The sequence below is a fragment of the Melanostigma gelatinosum genome (assembly GCF_949748355.1).
Source record: "Melanostigma gelatinosum genome assembly, chromosome: 1".
In the NCBI taxonomy this organism is placed as follows: domain Eukaryota; kingdom Metazoa; phylum Chordata; class Actinopteri; order Perciformes; family Zoarcidae; genus Melanostigma; species Melanostigma gelatinosum.
The window spans coordinates 17277727-17298018 of NC_136634.1; the positions used below are offsets into that span (position 1 = coordinate 17277727).

The 20292-nt window shown below is 41.3% G+C and overlaps 2 pseudogenes across 2 annotated transcripts; both read left to right on the top strand.

Moving 5' to 3' along the window:
* The first annotated feature begins 4527 nt into the window (after positions 1 to 4527).
* Positions 4528 to 14471, top strand: LOC306784923 (nucleosome assembly protein 1-like 4; annotated as a pseudogene). The gene is made up of 9 exons: positions 4528 to 4963; positions 5489 to 5575; positions 12214 to 12285; positions 12379 to 12518; positions 12763 to 12941; positions 13894 to 14013; positions 14143 to 14175; positions 14332 to 14376; positions 14436 to 14471. The product of its transcript is annotated as a nucleosome assembly protein 1-like 4 (transcript).
* Positions 14472 to 14993: 522 nt separating this feature from the next.
* Positions 14994 to 16779, top strand: LOC306784932 (cytochrome b-c1 complex subunit Rieske, mitochondrial-like; annotated as a pseudogene). The gene is made up of 2 exons: positions 14994 to 15093; positions 16176 to 16779. The product of its transcript is annotated as a cytochrome b-c1 complex subunit Rieske, mitochondrial-like (transcript).
* Positions 16780 to 20292: the final 3513 nt, after the last annotated feature.

Sequence of the window (20292 nt, forward strand, 5' to 3'; positions counted from 1 at the left end):
TCCAGTCACTGATGGATTTAATCCTGAGGAACAAAGTGTGCTATGTACAACTATGAACCAGTGAAATACACAAACCTTTTTCTTTTTATTGATGAAATCATTTGAATACAATATACTGTGCACAGATGCAGGTAAAACCATCGTCTTAAACTTACATTACCATCAAATCAATCATCAATATAATCATCAAAACTATTTCAAACTGTACAGTTGGCGCTCATTCAGTGAATAACTTTTTGAATTGAAATCAGTGGAGTTGAACCGCGGTTAATCATGTGTAAATTCAGAGGTGACTCGTGCTGAAAGCTTTTATCACAAACGGAAACTTTACTGCAACCAGAACAGCTAAAGGGGATTGTTTCCTGTGTGTGTTTTCATGTGGACCTTTAGATATCTGTTGCGCACAAATCTATTACAGCAAACTGAGCAGCTGAAAGGTTTTTCTCCTGTGTGGGTTCTCATGTGTCTCTGTAAATGTGAACGATTGTTAAAAGATTTCTTACAGACTGAGCAGCTGAAAGGTTTTTCTCCTGTGTGGGTTCTCATGTGGCTCTGTAAAGTTGAACGAACGTTAAAAGATTTCTTACAGACTGAGCAGCTGAAAGGTTTTTCTCCTGTGTGGGTTCTCATGTGGCTCTGTAAAGTTGAACGAACGTTAAAAGATTTCTTACAGACTGAGCAGCTAAAAGGTTTTTCTCCTGTGTGGGTTCTCATGTGGCTCTGTAAATTTGAACGAACGTTAAAAGATTTCTTACAGACTGAGCAGCTGAAAGGTTTTTCTCCTGTGTGGGTTCTCATGTGGCTCTGTAAATGTGAACGCTGGTTAAATGATTTCTTACAGACTGAGCAGCTGAAAGGTTTTTCTCCTGTGTGGGTTATCATGTGTATCTTCAGATGTTGTCTCTTGCCAAATGTTTTCTCACACTCAGAGCATCTAAAACGTTTCTCACCAGCGCTACATCTTGAATCACTGACACGGACTTCATCAGGTCTCACATAGTTTAAACCTGACTGAGGTTCTCTGGTCTTCTTGCATTCACCACCCTCATCAGTGTCAGAAGAGTCTCCAGTCTTCTCATCAGTATCTGGTTCTGGATATCTATCTGGATCCAAGTTCCTGTCTGGTTCTGGTCCTCCACAGTCCTCTCCATCAGCTTCTGTTCCCATCTGTTCAGTTTGTCTTTGATGAAGCTGTGAGGACTGAGCTTCCTCTTCTTCATCTTCACTCTTCACAGGAGTGAATGAGAACTTGACATCAGCCTCCTCCAGACCTTGAAGCTGCTCTCCTTCCTGACTGATGCAGAGTTCCTCCTGTTCTTCTTTAATGTGTGGGGGCTCTGGGTCCTCCTGTTCTTCTTTAATGTGTGAGGGCTCTGGGTCCTCCTGGTCCAGACTGGAGCTCCACTCCTGCTGCTCAGAGGGAACCTCTTCTTTAACCAACAACAGCTGCTGGACGTCTGCAGGAAAACAGTAAACACACACACACACAGAGGTGTTACAAAGACATTCTAGAATTGAGGAGACATACACTTCCAGAGTATCACTAGAACCAGATAATACAATAATGTAATCAACTTATGTGCACATGAACATATGAACCATTTTAAGCTGCCAAATCCATGTGGTGTTATCAAAGAAAACACACTTGTACTTTAAGTTGAAATATTTCCTGTCATCTAGAACCTGAGAGAACAAATCAGCATACATGCAAACTCATAAGAGGTGAAAGATCTATGGTTTCACAAAACACAAGAATTGATTAAGTATCCCGAGCAACAGACAAAGTCAGGGCTCCGTATATGCATCTCTCCTCTCAGTGTTTTGTGAGCCCTGTATCTTTACACTTTATTTGAACTTGTCCAGCACAAGGACGCATCATCTTCTCCCACACACAAGCCAGGGTTGGGCCACATTGTGTGTGGGAGTCCTGGAGTCTCAGGGATGGGGAAGGTGCTGTTCCTGCAGGTTGCTACACAACATCCCACCGACTAACCCGATTCAACTAGTTATAAGTTATAAGAGCACACACACATAATACTGTTATGTTCAAAATTTCTCAAACAAAAGGTAAAGGAAAAAGCCCCCCTCCTTGTTCCAGAGGAGAAGAAGCATGCAGAGGAGAAGAGGCCCTGCTCTCTTTCTTCCATCATTAAGCAGGGTGAATCAGCTGGTTGAAGTTTAAATCAAAAGGAATTTAATTTCCTAATTTAGGAAGCTGTACTGCTCTCTCTTCAAGTCTGTTTAGACCTCCACCTTAATCCAGGCCCAGCTCCACTCACATCCCAGCGTCAAGCTGCGCTACACACACACACACACACACGCACGCACACGCACACACGAAGCTCTTTGACATCATCTCATCAGTATCTGGGCCTCATGTTTCAAGTTATTATCTCCACGAAATCGCCTCATTCTACTTTGAGTTTAAAAAAAGTGAATTAACTTGAATGTTAATGAGTGACCGCGTGGACTGAACCAGAACACGGAGGAGGCTTCATGTTTCGTCACGTTACGCTTTTTCCTCCTAAATCTTGATAATGATGAGCGTTATCCGTTGACAAAGTTCCGCATGCAGTGGACGTTAACGTAACACAGCAAGTCTGAACGGTAACGGAACTTCAACGGAGGGAAATGAAGACTGTGTAGACATTTTAACGCTGATTGGCCAAGACGCGACACGTCGCATCAAATATGTTTTATTGCGAAGATCACGACATCACATTTTCTCCTCGTCTCACTCCAATCTGAGAAACGCTGGCTGGCCAGTAGACCCCCCCCCCCCAAAAAAAATAAAAACTCTACGGATCTAGACGACTCACGTGGATGATATATTTTGATTCAAAACGGCTTATTTCGCAGAAAAGCGACACGTTTGCAGGTATTAAATCAGGAGAAGACGAAAACGACGAATTGCAACAGAGTCTCACTCCAAACTACATTAGAAGTTATCAGCCGGAGCATGAACAGTGTTTGAGAACTGAGAAGAAATAAAGTGAACCCACGTGCTCTTTGTATCCGGACTTCCGGGTTGAAAACAGCGTCCAGAAGTTCCCGTTGTCGCTTATTCTCCTCTTTTGAACGAGCGAGTTCCTCCTCGTACTCTGCTATCGTTCTTTCAAACAGACCAAATATCTCTTCACCAGCCGCAGTTAGTCGCTGGTTGAGTAAAGATCTCAGCATTTCTAGTTTAGACATTTTCACTAAAACACAGAAAGCTTTCCTCCAGACGAACTCCGTTAAAAACACGGTTTACTCTCATTAAGCTCTGACTAGCGCTGTGTTGGTCACTTCCGTCCCCGTCCGTCTGTTTCCAGGTAGCATGCTAAGCTAACTTCAATAGCTTTATAGACTACCAGGAGATGAGTCCTCTTCTTCTTCCTCTCCTCTTTCTTCTTCTTCTTCGTCCTTCTTCTTCCGTCTCCTTCTTCTTCTTTCAGTTTAATGGCGGACTACAAACCAATGTTTAAGGCGCCACCTACTGGACCGGAGTGTGTAACATCATGACTTTATGATAGTTATCATTTAAACACAATGCTATTTATAAATAAAATGAAAAAATTAGAAATAAACTTCATATTGAAGTTATATTCTGGATATTAAACCCGTTCCATTCACATATTAAATAAAGCCCTTTTAAACTGAACTTGTTTGTCCCCTGTCTCTAACAGTCCTTTGATGCTCCACTCCCTTCCTGTATCTACCACTCTGTTCTTCAGTCTTTCTCTTTCCACCCTGAACTTCCTCCACTCTATCAGCACATGTTCAACAGTTTCTTTACAGTTGCATATCTCACATTTATCCCACTCTGTCTTTTTCATGATGTGTATAACGTGTCATTGAGTCCTGTATGTCCGAACCTTAATCTGAAAGTAACATCTTCTTTTCTACTTTTACTTCCATCACTTCTCACTCTGACTGATGTCTGAATTTTGTTGTAATTTCTACCCTCATTGTCATTATTCCAAATTTCCTGCCAAGATGTCCCATCCAAAGCTTTTACCAGAGAATGTCGAGTACTCCCAACCATTGCACAGGACAGTCGATGCTATATTTCTGTTAAGTCCACCCTGAATACTAATCCAGTGTGATAGTGTTAACTCAGTTCTCCTCACATGTAATGGCAGTTCCCTGGATTTCACCAGCAATGCATTAGTGGGTGTGGTTTTGACTCGGGAGATGAGTCAGAGGAGAACCATCCAGAAAAAAAGGTGAACAGATAAAAGTCCATTCAGACAGGTTCTACGAGGAACATCCGGTTTCGCTGCAACTTGGTGGGTAACAAAAGCCCTTAAACTAATAAAATAGTATATCATTACTCCATCTTCAGTTACCTTCCATCTGGTCCATATGGAACAGTTGTGGGTCATGGAACGAGACGACTCAAGTGATTGTTTTCCAACATTTATTTATTGAAGACAAAATATCACCAATGAAATGCCTTCTGGTCGTTTTCTGCCCCTCTGCTCCCTCAGCAACGTGTGATTTAATTCCTTTTCTTCAAATACACACTGACCAATCAGAGCTCGGTACGTGTACCGTCAATGAATATTACATAATCACACAGTTTAAACACAAATGCAAAAAAAAGACAGCTGGCAATAAATCTCAGACTGCATGTGTGAAATAGTAAATTAACTGATTCATGACATCACTGCTTCATTTAGAGCAGGATAGATCTGAAACATCTTGAGATCATCTGGTGGTTCCCAACCACCTCGGTGGAGGACTCGCCACTTTACCGGATTAATGATTGTCAATTTCAATCATTGATGATATAATAATTTCTAAAATCATTCTCATGTTTCTCTTCTCTCGTAGCATGCTTCCCAAAGTAGTGAAGAGGCGAGTGCATGCCTTGAAAAGGCTACAGGTGCAGTGTGCCAACATAGAGGCCAAATTCTACGAGGCGGTCCACGAGTGAGAGCGACAGTACGCGGCCCTCTATCAGCCACTGTTTGACAAGGTACACTCACTTTTTATCTTTACTTCATTTGACTAACACCAGATGTCTCACATTTCCTTTGCTAATTTTATGTTCATGAAAACAGAGTAAAAGCTAGTGGAAAAAAGACAACTTACAATGTCTGTTATTTGTTAAGAGACCAAATATCTAATAATCACTTGAATTCCCTGCACTAGTGGGTGGTTAAGTGTGTCTCTCTGGTCTGATATGTCAGTGAGGATGCATCCTTGGTGCTAAATTGAAAACTGCTATAACGAGTAGTCGTCTGTACTTTTGTCAGTCAAGGCTATTTCCAGAGCTAGTGACAAGAACTCAGCCATTCCTAGTTGCACTGAAGACTGTCAGCTGTAATGCTGCTGCACCTGTCTGCGCGCGCACGTGTGTGTCGATCTGTGTGTGTATGCATGTATGTATGAATAATTCAGCCTTATCGAATGAATGCGTGTGTATATATGCATTTCATGCTAATATTCCCAAATGCCTCTCTAAAATGATTAACTTTGCTGTGATGAATGTGTGTCACAGAGAAGAGATTTTGTCACAGGAACAGTGGAACCCACAGATGAAGAGTGTGTGTGGCACAGTGACAGAGAGGAAGAGGAGGAGCTAGCTGTAAGTACAGATTTGATTTTGTTTCTCTTAAAAGCCTGATCACTTTGACCAATCCTACTTCTTCTGGTTTTCCACACAGTTTCCCACTAAAGGAAAATGGTTTCCTTACAATCACACACAGGTCACTTAATCTCATCAATGTCACCAAAAGTCTCCTGAAATTGTCCAACAGGAAACAGGATTGTGGGAAATGTGGTTTTAATGAGAATCACTCGGGCTAACAAACTGTGATGGCTGAATTGTGAAAGACTTTGGTCTCAATGAGACTTCTATCAGCATGTCTGCTGATCCTTAAAAAGTCCTAAAAGCTGTTGAATTCATTCATCTAAAAAGTGGCCTTAATCGGTGAAAACAATCTTTAAAATGCTCAGACATAGGAAGATGGAGTTTTTTCTCACATTGCAATTGAAAATTTCAGAAATAATTGAGACAATTCTTTTAGATAATTGACGAATGTCTCTTTCATTAGAGATCAGATCAGGATAGCGGAAACAACAACTCTGGTATTTTGTTCGAGGCCGGGATGCTCAGAGCAGATACACTGTCTGCAAGCTCGCGACGACATGGGGAAGTTCAAATTCAATGACAATCGGCCATTCAACCACGGTTGCGCAGCATGGCTGCAACTGGTACCAGTCAATGAATAAGAGGCACGTTGTATTTTGTGCAGTACGTGTTTCACACACTCGTACTGAGAATGAATGCAGGGGAATCACACATGCAAGTGAGGCTGAGTGTACACAGTGCAAATTGGTATATGGACACTAATCCTAAGAAACACAAAACTGTCGAGTCAAACAACACACAAAGTAATTGATGTGGTTTAACCAACATGTTTCAGCACAACAGCTTACTGGCACTATAGGCCATTAGTTGGAGATAATAAGTCACACGTTAGATATTCCATTAAAAGTGTGACATTGTGTCACTTAACTTACTGAAGTCCAGGGGTGGAAGAATAATCCAGATCTAATACACCGCTACTATATTTACTATCTGTAATAATATATTCTAACCTACCTTATGTTGTTATCAACAATCTAACTTTGCAAAGTAACTATAACTAAAGCTTTGAAATATAGTTAATTAATTAGTTAGATTCCACCACTGCAAAAGTAAACATCCGCTCTTATTCATTCAAGGGGTTTGTCAGCAGTTGATACATGATCTAGAATATATATCTCTGTATGTTGTTAGATATTCAGTGAAGCAGATCATGATGGGAAAGCTATACTGTCAGCGAAAAATGTGGCTTTATCATAGTTATTTGGATAATAGTTGAGACTGAGAAGTATTTATTACGACTGGACGTTACAGTAAAGCACATCAACTGTTTTGTGATTATTATTTTTCTTTTGGTTGTGATTATGTTAATATAAGTGATAACTACGCCTAATAGTTTGGGCATTCAAGATACGACCAAAGGGAGAAGTGAGCCATTTAATAAGAAAAGAGCCATATATGCCTGGCTTAAGGATGTGATGTTTTTTTTAAGTCTTGAAAAAATTAAACATGCACTTAGAGCAGGGGTGTCAAGCTCATCTTCACTCCGGGCCACATCAGCATCACGGTCGGCCTCAAAGGGCCGGTTGTAAATGTAAGACGGTGTAAATGTAACTACTCCCAACAGATTGGTAAATAACTGTCTCTGCATTTGATTGTTTATTCAAATGTTAAAATATTGTACATGCAGTTATATAAATGTAAAACTATATTTCAGCACATTTCTGTTATTATAACTTAAATCCTTTTAATTTAGGGTTAAGAAACCCAGATTACTCTATCAAAGATCAAACTATTAAAGAAAATAGCAAACACAAGTAATTATAATAACTTTGTTCAAAGCTTAAAATCCTTTCAAGGGTGCGTTTGCACAATCCCACGTGAAGTGTTTCATGTGTTGTAAAGCCACGTTTAAAGTAGTCATCAATATACTCACAATAATATTTGCAAGTGTACAGTAAGCAGCCAAAGAGCTGCTTCTGTGACTGTGTGTTTAAGTAGCTCATCATTATGCCTTTCTATCTCATAACTTCGACTTTCGATCTCATAATTTCGACGATGGGGATATTTTTATTATCAAATCTAACTTTTTATTTTATTTTTTTTAAATCAAAAGAAAATAAATTCTGGCGGATTCGTGGGCCACATAAAATGACGTGGCGGCACCCCTGACTTAAACTGTCTGAGAAGTTCGAGGGAGGTCAGAGACTTTCTAGTGGGTTGGTGGTTTTGCCCGTCCTGGCTCTCTGTCCTTCTCTCCAGCCCCTGCTCACTCCCCAGACCTGCCAGTCCTGGTCACATGACAGCCCCTCCCACCTACACACCTGTTCCCACTTTCCTCATCAGACCTGTAGTTTCTAGAAAACGCACCGAAAACATTTTACTCTACTATATATTTGAAGATTTTTTACGATAAGTAATTGTTTGTATGTGAGAAACATTTCACCAACAAAGACCACGCTTCTTATGATTGCAAATTAGTTTGAAATAAAATAACATACATCACAAAAAACAAAACAAATAGAACTGAAGCCACCGGGAGATCATTGACACACTTATACAGGGAGACACAGCTTGTTAAATCAGGAGAAACTTAATTTACAGTGAACAAATACATTTATTAAATTGTGCAAAGTAAAGTTAAAATTTTGGAGAGTCGACACTGGTAGAGTTGTTGAAGACAGTAGGGGCAGGTTGAAGATAGATGATGGCATGTGGAGTGGGACTGCCCTCAGTGGAAGAAACCTTGAACACCAGATGTAATGATGAATGGGGAGGAGGGTCACATCGGTTCGTACTGAAATGACAGCTGACTGCACAGAAGAGAACAGGTCTTTAAAGTTTGACAGGAAATATATGATTGGCTGAGGGAGGCCGTGGCGAAATCGCCCACTGTCAGCTGATAGAGTAGGAGCCAGAGAGCGAGAGTCAGAGAGATGAGGGAGTGAATGAGAGCATACAAAGACTGTCCTAATGTAGGAAGTCAGAGTAAATCCTCAAACTTTACATACCGGTAGTTATAGTATTTATAGTCATACAGTTGTAAATTAATTATTTCAAAATATCACTCCTCTGAGCAAAGCTCTATACGTTTTACTGTACTTGACCCTCAGTAAATAATCAATGCTAACAATTTGATATTCAAGGAGGGATTTGGTAATCCTTAAATTATTATAGTGGCACCAAACATACTAAGCCAAATTACGAAAAGTGCTGACGGACAAAGTCTATTCTGAATCCAATGCTACAGGTCAGATATGCTGCTGGTTCACACGACAGGAGTTTGGTGAGAGTATATTACCCCATCATTGTACATCGGACACCGGAAGTACCCAAACGCATGTTGGCACATGATTTGAAGACTGGCCATCCCCTTGTTTGATACTACTGAAACAGCAGCCCAACACGGCGACATGTCACCGTTCAGGACTCTCACTCAGGAGATACGTGACTGCCTCTCCCCGACAGTACACGCTCACTGTCACGATCAGGGCAACCAGGGAAGTTACTCTTGCATGTGTCACAACTACGTTAGAGGCAAGACCAGTGTCCAGATATAACAATGATCCATAGAAACTTGTGAGGAGAGAAAGCACAGAGAGTGAGTGAATGACAGCATGAAAACACTGTCCTAATGTAGGAGGTTAGAGTAAATGCCAACATTTTACACAGTTAGTTCATTATTTTACAACTGTATGATTATACATACTATATTTCAAAATATCCCTCCTCTAAGCAAAGCTCTCTAAGTTTTACTGTACTTTACTCTCAGTAAATAATCAATGCTAACAATTTGATATTCAAGGAGGGATTTGGTAATCCTTCAATTATAATAGTGGCACCAAACATCGTGAGCCAAATTATGAAAAGTGGTAGCAGTCAAAGTCTATTCTGAATCCAAAGTTACAGGTCAGATATGCTCCTGGTTTACACGACAGGAGTTTGGTGAGGGTATCTGACCCCAGCAGCCGACATCGGACACACCGGAAGCCTGAAGTGAGGTTGAAAAGCTTGCAAGTTCATCTGCCAATTTGCCAGATGACAGACCTTCACCTCAACAGGGAGTCTGACCAGTCATATAAAATAAAATAAAATACTTTACAAGAAATTTTGAGGAGTGGTTTTGCCTGTGGCTTCCCTCAGAGCTGTCCAGCTGTCCTCTGTGGAGCACTGGGCTTCATCCACAAGATGACACCTCAACATTCTAATCCCAGAACTCAGCTGTGTTCCAGTTCCATCCAGCATTCTATTCTATTCTGTTCTATTCTATGAATTCACTATTTGCTAGTCCAGTGTTCAGCATGTTTTCCATGGCAGTTTTCACAAAACTCCACACATTATGACCCATTAGCAGTAATGATACAACACTGTATATTAAAAAAAATTATTTTGTCTGTTGCTTTGCAGATATTTAAAATCATACATGCAACAAGTCACAACAAAAGTTTAAGCTGTTGCAAGTAACTCCACAAATGATCCTTTTAACATTGCTGAATCGGTGGCAGCCCTCCCATTAGTCTCCCATTACCCCATCTGGGGGTAATGGGAGACAATGACACCCGAAGTCTGTTCTTGATGTCCACTCTACTCCGCCATTTTGTTTTGATTGCTGTCACTGCAGAACATCCCGCTTCACAAAGAGGATGTTGGAAATGGAAGCAGGGTTTTCAGTGCTTTAGTGGCGATCTCAGGATATTCAGCCTCGATTTGAATCCAAAACACCAGCAGAGTTGTGACCGAGACAAAGCGTCTTGACATGTCAAGAGGCACAGGCGGATGAAATTGCGAGAGAATCCGGTCATTTTTCAAAATAAAACTTCCTTCAGACTCTGATAATCAATAAAACGGAAATAATATAATATTTATTCTTCCTGTGCGGCCCGGTACCGGTGGTTGGGGACCACTGCTCTAAACTAAAGCTAACCTCAGTTACTATAAACAATGATATAATTATCAGTGAGGTTATGTCGGCCATATGATCAACATGCAGTAGATTCAGACTAAATCATCATGATGGGCCTTAATGTTGCCACCTGTCCTGTAAAATGCATTTATCAGCTGTTTTTGATTTATATTACGTTCTGCTGTCCCCTTGGCCAGGACCATATACTTTTTCCTTTCTATAAGTTCACTTGAGACTGTTGTATTCATTTTGCTTTTAAGTTCTGAACAAAAAAATTTCCTTTGCTCATTTTATGTTCATGAAAACAGAGTAAAAGCTAGTGGAAAAAAGACAACTTACAATATCTGTTATTTGTTAAGAGACCAAATATCTAATAATCACTTGAATTCCCTGCACTAGTGGGTGGTTAAGTGTCTCTCTCTGGTCTGATATGTCAGTGAGGATGCATCCTTGGTGCTAAATTGAAAACTGCTATAACGAGTAGTCGTCTGTACTTTTGTCAGTCAAGGCTATTTCCAGAGCTAGTGACAAGAGCTCAGCCATTCCTAGTTGCACTGAAGACTGTCAGCTGTAATGCTGCTGCACCTGTCTGCGCGCGCACGTGTGTGTCGATCTGTGTGTGTATGCATGTATGTATGAATAATTCAGCCTTATCGAATGAATGCGTGTGTATATATGCATTTCATGCTAATATTCCCAAATGCCTCTCTAAAATGATTAACTTTGCTGTGATGAATGTGTGTCACAGAGAAGAGATTTTGTCACAGGAACAGTGGAACCCACAGATGAAGAGTGTGTGTGGCACAGTGACAGAGAGGAAGAGGAGGAGCTAGCTGTAAGTACAGATTTGATTTTGTTTCTCTTAAAAGCCTGATCACTTTGACCAATCCTACTTCTTCTGGTTTTCCACACAGTTTCCCACTAAAGGAAAATGGTTTCCTTACAATCACACACAGGTCACTTAATCTCATCAATGTCACCAAAAGTCTCCTGAAATTGTCCAACAGGAAACAGGATTGTGGGAAATGTGGTTTTAATGAGAATCACTCGGGCTAACAAACTGTGATGGCTGAATTGTGAAAGACTTTGGTCTCAATGAGACTTCTATCAGCGTGTCTGCTGATCCTTAAAAAGTCCTAAAAGCTGTTGAATTCATTCATCTAAAAAGTGGCCTTAATCTGTGAAAACAATCTTTAAAATGCTCAGACATAGGAAGATGGAGTTTTTTCTCACATTGCAATTGAAAATTTCAGAAATAATTGCGACAATTCTTTTAGATAATTGACGAATGTCTCTTTCATTAGAGATCAGATCAGGATAGCGGAAACAACAACTCTGGTATTTTGTTCGAGGCCGGGATGCTCAGAGCAGATACACTGTCTGCAAGCTGGCGACGACATGGGGAAGTTCAAATTCAATGACAATCGGCCATTCAACCACGGTTGCGCAGCATGGCTGCAACTGGTACCAGTCAATGAATAAGAGGCACGTTGTATTTTGTGCAGTACGTGTTTCAAACTCGTACTGAGAATGAATGCAGGGGAATCACACATGCAAGTGAGGCTGAGTGTACACAGTGCAAATTGGTATATGGACACTAATCCTAAGAAACACAAAACTGTCGAGTCAAACAACACACAAAGTAATTGATGTGGTTTAAATGATTGATACACATGTCACTGTTCTGAATGCGTTTCATGCGTCTCTGATCTGATTGTTTATCTTCCACCAGGAACACGACGAGCCCATCCTAAAGCACCTGAAAGATATTCAAGTCAAGTTTTCTGAGCCAGGACAACCAATGGTCAGTTTCATAATGTTATAACAACGACTTGATATCATTCCAAGTTGATAAACTCGAGAGAGTTAAAATTGTCTATCTTGGTCTCCCCCTCAGAGTTTCACATTAGAGTTCCACTTTGAGTCCAATGGTTACTTCAACAATGCAGTCCTCACTAAAGTCTACAGGATGAAGTCAGAACCCGATGACGCGGAGCCGTTCTCATTCGAGGGGCCAGAGATCATTGACTGTGAAGGGTGAGAGAAACACGGTCATGATGGTTGAACTGGCTTCTACGCAAATGATGTTGAGGTTTAGGATAAAGTAGAGATGGTGTGCTGCGTAAGACATTTATTTTCACTCTTTCTATATTCATCTCTTGACTTGGCATCCCACATATCAGCCTCCTCTTGGCACTTCTACCAACTTTTACCTTTTTTGGGTCTTTGCTTTCTGCCGCCTCTCACTGTTTTGTACATCTCTCTTTCTCTCTCTTATTAGCTGTCAGATAGACTGGCACAAGGGGAAGGATGTGACAGTGAAAACTATTAAGAAGAAGCAGAAGCATAAAGGTCGTGGCACTGTCCGCACGGTTACCAAACAGGTCCCCAACGACTCTTTCTTCAACTTCTTTAACCCGGTCAAAGGTGAGAACACACAGAAATAGATGCACACAAAATGTACAGAATTTCTTTGGGCTCTAAATTTAATATTCAAAGCTTTTAGTCAAACTTAAACTCGTCTCTCATAGCGGTAACTCTCTAAATAAACTCCTTAAGCAAACCCCGAATCACTGAAACACACACAGAGATAATTGCTTGACAGTCAACATGGCTGAGTTCATCTGCAGACGCTGTGGCAACAAGTTGGCGTGCATGTCATGTGGTTTTACCAACGGTCACTGAATTCAACAGCAGGTGGCGGCAGACTCCAAAACTGTGTCAGATTCAGCAGTTCCTCTGCTGCGTGTAGGCAGCCAGTATGCTGGCAGATGTTGGGTTGTGTCCAGGAAGTTGCACTCACTGGAACGTTTTACATCATATATGTGGTGTGTTCAAGGACCCAAATGCAGACTCGTTTTTCTTTGTTGTTTTTTTTACAGTTCTACAAAACTTGTTCTACAAAACATTTATTTCTGTCACTCAAAAACACGCACACAAAAAAACTCTTGAACAAGTTTTGTAGAACAAGTTTTGTAGAACTGGGGAAAAAAACTGGGAAAAAAATTGGAAAAAACGAGTCTGCATTTGGGTCCTTGAACACACCACATCATGAACCGGGGCAAATCCGCCCTTGAGTTTGCGTTGTCCTCCTCATTGCGCTGTCCCCTTAATCTCATAGTATCCCAGCCTTTCAGAACCCATTGGTGATGATGGATTCTTTCACACTGTTCTGCGCTGTTCGGATCCACTGGCAGACTTCAGAAAAAGCTGATCTTCTCTGCTCATAGCTCTGAATAGCATTCACGGCTAACTGGCTTGGCCAGTTGCTGCTAGCACAATAATAATAATAATAATTATACATTTTATTTATATAGCGCTTTTAGCACCCCATTTTATGTCTTCTTCTGTTACCATAAATCCATGGGATTTGTAGCGGTGTTGAACAGGTCTTTATGTGTTCATGTTATAGGACGAGGACTCTGAGTTCACCCTAGCCACAGACTTTGAGATTGGGCATTTCTTCCGTGAGAGAATAGTTCCCAGAGCAGTGCTGTATTTCACCGGAGAGGCCCTGGAAGATGACGAGAGCGTGAGTGTTTTTCCTCTAACACGCCGACGTTGCTCTTGAGCACTGAAAAAGCCACAACATGGGATGTTTTGAGGACATATAAGCTAAACTGGTCATCACTGTTTAACCTCGTCTGTGTTCTTCATGCAGTTTGAAGAGGAGCTGGAGGAGGGAGATGAAGAGGTTAGTAAAGACACTGAGTTTGATCGGCTGTGCCAGACAGCTGGGCATCACTGTTTACACAGTATATAATAATCATAATAATAATAATAATAGCAGCAGTCCTGGTATATTTTTTGTTAACCAGGGGTTCCTTTAAATCTTGTCTTTGTGTCTCAGGAGCAAGATGATGATGATGATGATGAGGGAGACTTTGACACCAAGGTCAGTATGGATAATTTACTTTTTTAATACAAGTGTTTTTGTTCCTCTTACTTTGTTAGCTCCTTGAGCTGAGTGTTTATCCTAAACCCCCCTGAGAACACCGCACTGCTGGGCAGCAAGTATGCGGTCAGAGAAGGCTTGTGGGGGTTAGGGTAGATCACATGATCAATGACAGGAAGTGACACCATGTCCTTCGTCTCTGGAGTAAACGTTTGAAAAGTAGCAGAGGGAGAGGCCAACGATACAGCGTTTTGTGAGGGATCAATATAGCCACGCCCCCGAACAATCCATTTTAAAGCCAACGGCGAGGAGACGGAGAGAACACAAACCGACGGTATTTCTGTCCGTTATATATTTAAATGTTATGATAGTCACGATGATAGTCACGTGCTCTCCCACTGACCAAAATTCTGACCCTTTGCTTTTTTTTTAACAGCATTTACTTGTACTTTTACTTTCAATACTTAAGTACATTTAATGTCAGAAAATTACTTTTGATACTTAAGTACAATAAATATCAGATACTTTAAGACTTTTACTCAAGTAGTGTTCTAATCGGTGACTTTTAGTTTTACTGGAGTCATTTTCCAGTAAGGTATCTTTACTTTTACTCAAGTATGGCTTTTGGGTACTTTATACACCACTGCCTGCAGGCAACAAAACAGACATTTAAAAGCCTGCGGTCCTCTGCTGCCAAGGACTTGGTGCCTTCTGCTGGTAAGGCCGACTTGTGGCTTTATAACGTTGCGGGCGGAGTTTGCGGTGGTACTGATGTGACGATGCAATGTAATAGACTGACTTCATACTGATGAATTAACATGTTCATTTTAACAGCGTGTACATTTTATGCTTCTCTATTTTATTACCGTTTATGTCTCCAGACTAACGCTAGTACTAATAACTTGCTCTGACCAGCTGTAAATAGCTGTGTTGTAACTGACATCTGTAACCTGACAGAAGGTCAATATGGTTCAAAAGTCTTAAGTGTATAAATATAGACCAAGGAGACTTAACAGCTCAGAAACACGAACGTTACTTTACACCAGTTACAGCGATGACATCGATCTTGACATGTGACCCTGTACTGTACTTGTGTTGAGCTTTCACACGCCAATACAGGTGAGAGGTTTTCTTGTGTTACATAATACGTATATTACTGGTTATTGTGCAGAAGAAAAAAACTCATCTACAGATAGTTATTATTATTCAGTTCGGGTTTTATTGCCTCCAATTTAACATTTTTTTCTATTAGTCGGTTAACCGACTGATAGAAACATTGTCACATGATCGACAGAAAGAAAGAAAAATGTCACTGTTCCAGCTCATCAGATGTGAATATGTGCTGGTTTTCAGTGATGGCAACCTGAATATCTCCAGGTTGGACTGAAATAAGCAATTGTTAGTATCAGCTATACTGACAGTATCATGATTTGTAGATCTAGACCTGATCAGATCTGATGTGCTGTATTGTACTTGGGGGAAGCAATCACGATTGATGAGACAATTAAAAAAAAAAAAGTCACTCTGGTTTCATTTCTATAACGACTAATGCTTAGGGATACAAGATATTAATCAGTGTACATTTAATCCCAAATGTTTCTTTATAAATGTCCTTATTATTCAAATCATGATCAATTCATCTAGTCATTATTATATCTACTAGTAATTGAGCCTAAAGTAGGAGGACACTGACAGGGAAGCATGACTTTAAATGTTGTTTTTGTAAGATACCAAATATTTTAGTTTGCCCATTAACTGCTCGTGCCTTTTAAAAACTGTATCTTGTGTTTCTTCTCCAGCTCCTGGGGGGATCCGCCTTGCCCACACAGATATCAAGATTCCTGACTTTACAGACAACCGTCGCCCCGAGGTTACGGACCCCAACAAGTCCTCCCAGGAGAGCAGCGAGGCGAGAAGGTCCTTCTCTTACCTCGTCACTGGAGCGACCGCTGTGGTTGGTGTGTATGCCGCCAAGACGGTGGTTACCCAGTTTGTCTCCTCAATGAGCGCATCAGCAGATGTCCTGGCCTTATCGCAGATTGAGATCAAGCTCGCTGACATCCCTGAAGGCAAAAACATGACCTTCAAGTGGAGAGGAAAGCCCGTTTGTCCGTCACCGCACAGAGAAGGAAATCGCAGCAGAGGAGGGTGTGAATCTGGCGGAGCTCCGTGACCCCCAGCATGACAAGGACAGTGATTAACCCCTGCTGGGTCATCGTCCTCGGTGTGTGCACCCATCTGGGTTGTGTGCCCATCGCCAACGCCGGAGACTTCGGAGGCTACGACTGTCCGTGCCATGGCTCCCACTACGATGCTTCAGGAAGGATAAGAAAGGGACCTGCTCCTCTAAAGCTGGAGGTTCCCTTCTATGAGTTCACTGAGGACGTAGTCATAGTGGGATAAATACTGGAGCTCTGTCTCCGTTCCTCCCTGTAACATGTATCTTTTAGATGGCTCCGTGTGAGAGTGACATAAAATAAAACTATGATTGAGCTATTGACTTTTCCCTCGTAAAAAGTGTGTTTTTCTTTGATTGATCTGCATCACTTAGCTTGATGTCTTTTGATTCACTGACATTTTATTTATTGTTTTAATCTCTATGGATTTTTCATTCCGCACTATTTTTAGTATTTTCCAAACAGCATTATGTAACACAATGTATGAGGGCCGGGTGTGATCAGGTCCAACCCCTTTGCTGCCGCACCAATCCTGATATATTGTGTTGGAGCTGTGTGATGAAGTCAAAGGTGGGGCCTGTTTCATGGTTACCTAAAGTTGAGCTGGTAAAAGTGCTCATACACATGAACAAGAGGCCTGGGGAGCACAATGATGAGGATAAGATGACGGTACAATCAAGAAAAGCCACCGGCAATCTAAAAAAGTATCGACAAGTTGTGAACACATTCAGGAATGTGTCGGCCTGTTAATCAACTGGAAGGAACTATAGATCGAGATCAGGATGTTGTTGGTTTGTGACTCCAAAGAATGTGTAGATTGCTTTTTCTAAGGACCTTTTTATGAGTTTGTGTCAGACAAGAAGACAATTGTATACCAGTAATGGCAGCAGCAAAGAGTGCAAACTGCCAAGTAAGATAAAGAACTATTGAGTCACACTCCAGTCACTGATGGATTTAATCCTGAGGAACAAAGTGTGCTATGTACAACTATGAACCAGTGAAATACACAAACCTTTTTCTTTTTATTGATGAAATCATTTAAATACAATATACTGTGCACAGATGCAGGTAAAACCATCGTCTTAAACTTACATTACCATCAAATCAATCATCAATATAATCATCAAAACTATTTCAAACTGTACAGTTGGCGCTCATTCAGTGAATAACTTTTTGAATTGAAATCAGTGGCGTTGAACCGCGGTTAATCATGTGTAACTTCAGAGGTGACTCGTGCTGAAAGCTTTTATCACAAACGGAAACTTTACTGCAACCAGAACAGCTAAAGGGGATCGTTTCCTATGTGGGTTTTCATGTGGACCTTTAGATATCTGTTGCGCACAAATCTATTACATCAGACTGAGCAGCTGAAAGGTTTTTCTCCTGTGTGGGTTCTCATGTGGCTCTGTAAATTTGAACGAACGTTAAAAGATTTCTTACAGACTGAGCAGCTGAAAGGTTTTTCTCCTGTGTGGGTTCTCATGTGGCTCTGTAAATTTGAACGAATGTTAAAAGATTTCTTACAGACTGAGCAGCTGAAAGGTTTTTCTCCTGTGTGGGTTCTCATGTGTATCTGTAAAGTTGAACGCTGGTTAAAAGATTTCTTACAGACTGAGCAGCTGAAAGGTTTTTCTCCTGTGTGGGTTCTCATGTGTCTCTGTAAATGTGAACGATTGTTAAAAGATTTCTTACAGACTGAGCAGCTGAAAGGTTTTTCTCCTGTGTGGGTTCTCATGTGTATCTGTAAATGTGAACGCTGGTTAAAAGATTTCTTACAGACTGAGCAGATGAAAGGTTTTTCTCCTGTGTGGGTTCTCATGTGTGTCTGTAAAGTTAAACGAACGTTAAAAGATTTCTTACAGACTGAGCAGCTGAAAGGTTTTTCTCCTGTGTGGGTTCTCATGTGTCTCTGTAAATGTGAACGCTGGTTACAAGATTTCTTACAGACTGAGCACCTGAAAGGTTTTTCTCCTGTGTGGGTTCTCATGTGGCTCTGTAAATTTGAACGAACGTTAAATGATTTCTTACAGACTGAGCAGCTGAAAGGTTTTTCTCCTGTGTGGGTTCTCATGTGTATCTTCAGATGTTGTCTCCTGCCAAATGTTTTCTCACACTCAGAGCATCTAAAACGTTTCTCACCAGCGCTACATCTTGAATCACTGACACGGACTTCATCAGGTTTCACATAGTTTAAACCTGACTGAGGTTCTCTGGTCTTCTTCCCATCACCACCCTCATCAGTGCCAGAAGAGTCTCCAGTCTTCTCATCAGTATCTGGTTCTGGATATCTATCTGGATCCAAGTTCCTGTCTGGTTCTGGTCCTCCACAGTCCTCTCCATCAGCTTCTGTTTCCATCTGTTCAGTTTGTCTTTGATGAAGCTGTGAGGACTGAGCTTCCTCTTCACTCTTCACAGGAGTGAATGAGAACTTGACATCAGCCTCCTCCAGACTTTGAAGCTGCTCTCCTTCCTGACTGATGCAGAGTTCCTCCTGTTCTTCTTTAATGTGTGAGGGCTCTGGGTCCTCCTGTTCTTCTTTAATATGTGAGGGCTCTGGGTCCTCCTGTTCTTCTTTAATGTGTGAGGGCACTGGGTCCTCCTGTTCTTCTTTAATATGTGGGGGCTCTGGGTCCTCCTGTTCTTCTTTAATGTGTGAGGGCACTGGGTCCTCCTGTTCTTCTTTAATATGTGAGGGCTCTGGGTCCTCCTGGTCCAGACTGGAGCTCCACTCCTGCTGCTCAGAGGGAACCTCTTCTTTAACCAACAACAGCTGCTGGACGTCTGCAGGAAAACAGTAAACACACACACACAGAGGTGTTACAAAGACATTCTAGAATTGAGGAGACAAACACTTCCAGAGTATCACTAGAACCAGATAATACAATAATGTAATCAACTTATGTGCACATGAACATATGAACCATTTTAAGCTGCCAAATCCATGTGGTGTTATCAAAGAAAACACACTTGTACTTTAAGTTGAAATATTTCCTGTCATCTAGAACCTGAGAGAACAAATCAGCATACATGCAAACTCATAAGAGGTGAAAGATCTATGGTTTCACAAAACACAAGAATTGATTAAGTATCCCGAGCAACAGACAAAGTCAGGGCTCCGTATATGCATCTCTCCTCTCAGTGTTTTGTGAGCCCTGTATCTTTACACTTTATTTGAACTTGTCCAGCACAAGGACGCATCATCTTCTCCCACACACAAGCCAGGGTTGGGCCACATTGTGTGTGGGAGTCCTGGAGTCTCAGGGATGGGGAAGGTGCTGTTCCTGCAGGTTGCTACACAACATCCCACGACTAACCCGATTCAACTAGTTATAAGTTATAAGAGCACACACACATAATACTGTTATGTTCAAAATTTCTCAAACAAAAGGTAAAGGAAAAAGCCCCCCTCCTTGTTCCAGAGGAGAAGAAGCATGCAGAGGAGAAGAGGCCCTGCTCTCTTTCTTCCATCATTAAGCAGGGTGAATCAGCTGGTTGAAGTTTAAATCAAAAGGAATTTAATTTCCTAATTTAGGAAGCTGTACTGCTCTCTCTTCAAGTCTGTTTAGACCTCCACCTTAATCCAGGCCCAGCTCCACTCACATCCCAGCGTCAAGCTGCGCTACACACACACACACACGCACGCACACGCACACACGAAGCTCTTTGACATCATCTCATCAGTATCTGGGCCTCATGTTTCAAGTTATTATCTCCACGAAATCGCCTCATTCTACTTTGA